A 6,422-nucleotide genomic window follows, 5' to 3' on the forward strand; every position below is an offset into this window, starting at 1 on the left:
ATTACAACCTTTCTGATTAAATATGTCTACTCTACATCAGTGAAAGTGCATCAGCCCTGCTTGGAATTCAGTCTGTTTTTCCTCCCAGCTCTTAGATGCTTGAATTTGGTATTTGTGACACTTGCCCAGTAAGGATCTGGATGCTTGACCCTGAAGTCTGGTGAGTGGACCATGTGTGGGGTTGGGGTATCAGCAGACTGCCCCTTACCATCTTTTTTCTGACCATGTCATGCCAGTATCCACTCAATTTTCCAGGACAAAGAAAACTCCCCAAATCTCCCAGCCCCACCTAACCCTTTGTTCTGGATGTGCTTCAAGTCTGCACAGAGTGTATCGGTGCATTGTTTTCGTGGGCAGCTGGAAAACCTCAGGAATGAATGGAAACAGACGGTTACAGACCAGCTAAATTGCAATCTCTCCTCTCAACAGAAAAGGATTCGAGTCAGGGTGCCTTCCCAAAACAAGAGTGGGATGAACACTGCTGGGAACTCATGGGGGAAGTAAAAAGAAGAACAGAGACAAGGACAGACTTATTCAGCAGACAAATTGTGGGGTATCCTCATCCTGTCACCTTACCTGTAGTGCTGGTATCAGTGCACAGCATCAGGCTTCCTCACACTTCTTTTTTGTCCCTCCCCCCCAGAACATCAGTCACCACCTGTCCTTTGCACTTCGATTGTGCCATCGATTTCAGTAGCATTTTGCCAGGCACTGGCACTGTGGGCCCAGTGATTCTGCTCCTGTCCCAGTTCTGTTCAGCCCAAAAGCAACACGACGGACAGACCATGCCCAGTGGTGAGCCCAAACTCACACAAACAGAGGTGGAGGTTGTTACAGTTTCCCTGAGCAAATTTGTGTTAGATCGGGTAGAAGTAAAATCCAGTCCTGGATGAGAGTATTTGAGAAGGCAGAGCCACATATCTAGTGAGGTGCATGAGAAATGCACCTTATAAATAACATGAAGTGCCAAAAAGAAGAAAAGAATAGGTGCATCATGGGAATATTTTCTCCACGAATCCAACTTGAGATACTACATTTGAGCAGCTCAAGCTTCAGAGGTGCTTGTAACCCTTGTGGTGGGCTGAATGTTCACCCTGGTGTCTGCTTCACCAAGTATTGCTGCAGTATTTGCTGGAGAAAATGATGAAGAACAGCTCTGGCAGAGGCACAGAGGAGGGCAAAAGCTTTGACGTCCCCTGGGATGGCACTATTTACTTCCACCACCACCTACACCTGCCTTTCTCAGACTCCTGAAAATGGTGGTAGCTGTGTCAGGAGCAGGGACAGTCTGGCCCTGAAAGCCTAGTACGAGGCTCAGTCAAGAGATTATTCTGTTTTGGTCAGTGGGTACCAGTTGTTCCACAACTCTCTTAGCAGCAATGAGGTGTAAGAGATCGTGAATGCTTCACCCTTACCCAAGGTAATACAGTGATTTGGCTCTGCTAACAACGAGGCAGAAAAACAACTGAGAAATCTTCCAGAGGCCAGATGTGAATGCAATTGTTAAAACACTGCCTGGGTCACTGGCTGCAACTTCAGCATTTTTAGAAATTTGTTTTTGTACCAATGTCAAAGGCACTGGGGCTCTCTGCTTGCATCAGTACAAATCTGGATTAATGCAGTTAAAGCCAGCAGAGCTGTGTCCGTGCAAAAGCAGTTAAAACAGGCTCAGAATCAGACCCAGAAAGTTACCCCTGTGTCACTTAGTAAGACATATTTCTTTTGGCTTCCATTTAGATTTGGTCCTTAAGGAGCCTGTCATAAGAGATATACGGTCTGGGCAAGAGGCCAACTTACCGTCTGGAAGAAACAGCAGGGCTCCCATCGAAACAGGGAACAGGGTAAAATGAGCTTTTGACTATTATTTTGTAATTTTGTAAATATTTGTGATTTTGAATTACGCAGTAAAGTTCCCGCTATGCCGTGACATGATGAAACTGCCTTGTCATCTGCAGACTAGGGGGGAGGAAACCTATTTACAGTGATCTTTGGAACAGCTGCAGTGAGATCTTACACTTCCTGGCATGTCAAAGCTTAAAAATTTCTAGGAAATTGCATCTGCTTTCTTAGCCAGAGAGATAAGATGCCTTCCTAGCAGTGCTTTTAAGCCATCGTTTCGTCAGAGCAAAAAGTTTAATGCAATCCTCTCCCCTCCTACTCCAAGTTCTCAGCTAAATTCCCATTGCTACCAGGGACTGACATTGGGATTAGCTACTAAGACCCCATTTATATCACCCAGCAACATTACCATCACCTATCCACTCATTAGGTCATTGGAAACCAGTTGATTTTCCAGATCCCAAGCTTTCAGACTCCTGATATTGACTGGGAGTAGTCCATCCACCTGGGTGAAGCAGCAATGGACAGCAGAGATATGGATGGGTTTTGCAGATGGCTATTCTTGTTACAGCGGTGTAGGAAACTCAGGAAACCAAATATTTTCAGAGATAGCTGTTTTGGAAATACTGCTTCAGAACTGATTAAAACCAAAAAGAATGTTTCGTATAATTACAGGAAAATCTAGTGTGAGTGACGGTTTGCAACCATCCTTCATCCTTAAAGGGAATTTGCTAAATGTTTGTACCCAAACTAGACTTCTGAGCACTCCAGGGCTTTTTAAGCTGCAAAGGATTCACATGGAAATGAGGGAAGGAAGAACTGTGTTGCCGGTAAAAGAGACCAGTTGCAGAGGGGTCAGAAACAGCTGCAGTGCTGAGTTCAGTCATGCAGCTTGGGTCTGCAGTCTGAAAGGATACCTTCAGATGGTGTGCAGTGCTGTCCAGAGCTTTTGGATGACCCTGGGACAACACATAGAACTCCAAGGTAGGCAGATGGGGAGGGTCTACACACCTCCCAAAACAGATTTTGGTGCTTCCTAGTACCATTGCCAATACTACAATTGTCTGTGTACCTGCACATGTGCTTGTCCAGTTCTGATCCCAGTGGTAGATCAAACAAACCCTTGCTTTCAAACACTTCTTCTCCTCCATCTTCACTTCAAAGTAAGGCTGCATGTGGTTGAGTTTTGATAATTAAACCCATGTGAACTTAATTTGCCTTCAACAATGCCAACTCTCAATGCAAGTGAAGCCACTTAGATGCTGACCATTTTTTGAATTAAATCAAACCAGTAGAAGATACATTTAAATCTATTTAAGGTTAAATTTTATTTATGTGGTACCAGTGTGACTGGATTGATTTTAAAATCAAATTTAAGCTTACCAGGAAAATTTTCTTAGGTTTGCTCAGTGAAGGACCTTGGCTCTGGAGACACCACTGTAACATGCTTTTGAGTCTAACAGTTCTCATTGGCTATAATGATGTGGTTAAATCAAAAAAAACCAGCCAAGGCTGGATGTCCATGCCACTATTGATCTTCCAGGCCCTTTACAGTAGTTTTAAGAGAGTTAGTTGGCTTTTGCAATGTTCTGAGGTGAAGAAGGAGGTAATACTTAATTATCAGCAATTTTGACAGTGATTGAGCTTGACAGCCCGAAGCAGAGCTATAGGATGAGAGTGAACAGACAGCTGGCAGCTGGAAAGGCCCTTCTGTAGGGAATGTAGAGGGGCTGGGATGGTGGAAGGGGTTAATTCTCTAAGAAAGATCATTTGCATTGCTGCACACTTTATTCTTTTGTTTTTGGTCGAGCTCTCTGGCTCTCTGCTTCTTTGGCAGAACAAAGAGCCTTTGTTGTCTATCAAAGACCATTGCAATCCATCCAGATACCCAAGGCCCCAGGAGGGGGAGGTGAACATGGGGGTTGCTGCCTGGGTTCCTTCCTCCACAAACAACATCAGTAAAATTATTGGAAGCGTTTGCATCATTACTGAAATATTTTCAAGGGAAGTGTTCTTCAGCATTTGTATCAGTGCAGATGGTGACGTAAAGGCTGACTTAGTATTTTCTCAGGCCTGGGAGCCTGTGCCGTGTGTCTGAAGGTCTGTCAGGTGAGTCAAAAAACATAATTTGGGATGAAGTTGCTCGTAGGAGCTTTTGCACCTGACCACTGCTGTCCTGTGGGGAGGACTTAAAGAATCTCCCTGCACTATGTTGTCTCTGGATCAGAGATATGAGAACAGGTTGAACCTCTGCTGGAATGAAGGTATGTTTTAAAGACAAGGTCTCAATTTGTTCTACTTAATTGAAGAGAATTAGGAGCCTCCTGATGCTGGACTCCTGGTATAGTCGGTGGTGAAGGACAGAGGCACCTCTCTCCCCTTCCAAAGGACAATGAAGCCCATCTAAACTCTACATCCTTCATTTACTTCTGCTGACAGCCAAAAGAGTTTAAACTTGACTCCAAACTTAGCAATAGCCACTGGGTCCTGCAAATCATTTACTTTGAATCCAGCCTTAGATATCTAGAAGCCTTCTTAAGGTTTTATAATTATCTAGATGTTACAGGAGCAGTTCATGCATCTGTGTATGTACATATCTGTAGTTATCTACACAGAAAATAGAAATTTGTTGTAGAATGACAAGTGAAATGCATACCAGCAACCCTGAGTTTCATACTTGCACATCCTTGGGTGCCTGGATGAAAGAGTATTCATTACAGGATTTGGGCCCCGAGGAGCAAAATCAAATAGCAGATAATTTTCTTTTACTTTCCTCATTGTCCCACAAGTAAAAAAAACCCACCAGAACACAAATGTAATAAAGAAAATCTATCTAAAATTCAGGCAGATAAAGCCAATAGAAAAGAAGAATTAAAAAAACCCTCAAGAAAATGAATAAATATTCATGAAAACATTCAAAAACTTAGATGTTTTCATTAGTCACCACAGGAGGGAAATATTAAATAGAAATAATAATAAAAAACCTTGAAAAGGCTTTAAGAAGGGGGTGTGTGGGGGGAGGACCCTCTACCACCACAGTTGATGCATGGCTGAGCTGTGGCCAAGGGTTTCCCCTCTAGCTCTGTCTCCCCTTGAGATTTAAACTGTACGTGTTTAAAACGTGCAGACCTGCCTCGAAACTAACAAAATATCCCTTCCATCTGATTTTTTCCTTGCATTCACATCATAGCAGCACAGGAAAATAAAAAGGAGTGCTAATCTATCCTACAGTTTCCCCAGCAAGGGCTCTGGGCAGGGGTTTTGTGAGTGGATTTGACAGATGTACGAGCAGATGGTGAGGGACACTCCCTGAGAGCAGCCGATTCCCAGGCCTCCACGTCCAAAAAAAAAAAAAATCTTTTCACGGATAATGTGATTTTCAGAGGGAAGAAACACAGTACTCACATCTCACACCAAAACTTCTCGGCAATTTCTCGAATGCACAAGGGCTGTGTGGAAAGAAGTGCCTGCCTTCAGAGAAGAGCTGGCTGGGGACGATAAACCACGGGGCTCGACCTGACCGTCGAAAAACCCGAATCTGCAGCTCCGTCTTGCAAGCTCCTCCACCAGGCAGCTGAGTCGGGATCACCTCGTGTTTGCACTGGGTGTGACATATTAGTCCTGTTTGGCCTCTGCCAGAACGTGCTGTGCAAAATAACACATCCCGTGCAGCGCCCGTTTAACGCGTGTGTTTCTGCACGGCCCACGCGCTGAGGGGCATCGTGCCAGAGCGGGGCTGGTGTTTTGTTAAATCGCTGTCAGTGCCTGGTGGACCCCGACTATGGAGCCAGTGGGCTCCTTTGGAGGCTGGTGACTTGACACAAAAAGGTGCTTTTCTGATCCAACAGGGATCTCCAGCCAGGAGAACGGGGTTTTGTGATTTATCCTACGACTGCTGGTATGTTTTTAGCAGCAAATGAGCTGCAGCTCCCTCATTTCTTAGGGGAGGAAACCACATCAGACCCTGCTGCTGCCCTGCTGGGGGATCTTGTCCCCTTCACATTAGTTTGACCGGTGGATTTATCCTTCGTACCTTTAGTTACACGGTGGACAGGACCCTTCAGCCCATGTTTCGGATCAGTCCCGAGGCAGCGGAGCCCCACTTTGGAGCAGCTGTCAGAGCCCTCGTAAAGGCAGTTTGAGGCAGCACAAAGGCCCCCCAGCAGCCCTGCCCGTGGGATGGATGGGTGAGGGGCCGCATTAACAAGAAACAGCCGCAAAAGCTTCGAGGTAGGGGCAGAGCGAGAGAGGGGGCTCGGGGCTCCCGTGGAGAAACGAGGCGGGAGCTCGTCCAGGGAGGGGGGAGAGAGGAGAAACAAAAGGCGATGGTTTCCCTCACCATAGCCCCCAGCACAAGACTCAGTCTCCCCCTGGGATTCACTGGATGTGGAGGAAAACGCGACGTCCCCGGTGCCCCCCGAGGCAGCGGGGCCGGAGCCCGGGGGAGCGAACGCGCGGCAGGAAGCGATGCCTCCCTCGGGACGAGCCCGGGGGCTCCGCCGGGGATGGGGAGGTGCTGCGGGACCCCTCCGGCCGTGGTGCGGTTGTCAGCGGGACCCCAGCCGGGACAGACCCTCCCGCCC

The sequence above is a fragment of the Chiroxiphia lanceolata genome, chromosome 1 (assembly GCF_009829145.1).
Source record: "Chiroxiphia lanceolata isolate bChiLan1 chromosome 1, bChiLan1.pri, whole genome shotgun sequence".
Lineage (NCBI taxonomy): Eukaryota > Metazoa > Chordata > Aves > Passeriformes > Pipridae > Chiroxiphia > Chiroxiphia lanceolata.